This window comes from Myotis davidii, unplaced genomic scaffold (assembly GCF_000327345.1).
Source record: "Myotis davidii unplaced genomic scaffold, ASM32734v1 scaffold2214, whole genome shotgun sequence".
In the NCBI taxonomy this organism is placed as follows: Eukaryota; Metazoa; Chordata; class Mammalia; order Chiroptera; family Vespertilionidae; genus Myotis; species Myotis davidii.
Window position 1 is genome coordinate 107,391 of NW_006285803.1, and position 1,127 is coordinate 108,517.

Sequence of the window (1,127 nt, forward strand, 5' to 3'; positions counted from 1 at the left end):
TGTAAAAAAATCAATGAAATATATTTTAAAAAAACAATTTATAAAAAAAATGGGTGAAAGGTCTAAATGTGAAAGTTAAAATAATAAATATTTTTTGCAAAAAATCATTGGTGAAAATCTTTGAGACCCTGAGTTGGGCAAAGTTTCCTTAGCTATGCCACTGAAAGCACAGTCAATAAGAGAAAAAAATGATAAATTAGACTTTATCAATATTCAAAATATTTGCACTTCATAAGACACCGTTAAGAAAATATTTTTTATAACCAGCAACAGACTGGGAGACCATATTCAAAAAATACACATCTGCCCTAACCGGTTTGACCCAGTGGATGGAGCGTCGGCCTGTGGACTGAAGGGTCCCAGGTTTGATTCCAGTCAAGGGCATGTACCTTGGTTGCTGGCACATACCCATTAGGGAGTTTGCAGGAGGCAGCTGATCAATGTTTCTCTCTCATCGATATTTCTAGCTCTCCATCCCTCTCCATTCCTCTCTGTAAAAAATCAATAAAATATATTTTAAAAAAACCACACACATCTGATAAAAGATTTAAATACATAATTTATAAAGAAACCTTAAAAACTCTACATTAACAAGACAAATACCTGGAAAAAACATGGGGAAAATATATGAATAAACATTTCACAAAAGAAGATAAACAAATGGCTAATAAATACATGAAAAAATGCTTAACACTATTTGTTATTAGGGAAATGAAAATTAGGGACCTTTCAGTCTGCAGGCTGACGCTCTATCCACTGAGCCAAACCGATTAGGGCCACCCATTTTTTATAAGAAAAAAGCGTATAGAACAATATCTAGCCCTTAGTGAGCATTTTATAAAACTAGCTATTTTTGTTGCCCTAGCCAGGTGGCTCAGTTGGTTGGAGGATCATCTCATACACCAAACGGTTGCAGGTTCGATTCGTGGTCAAGGAACATACCTAAATTGTAGTTTCAATTTCTGTCAGGGCAAGGAGACAACCGATCGATGGTTTTCTCTCACATCAGTGTTTCTCTCTGTTTCTCTCTCCATTTCTGCATCCCTCCCTTTCTAAAATCAATAGAAAACACACACATATCCTTGGTTGAAGATTGAAAAAAATAGCTATTGTTCTTGTTTTTTTTT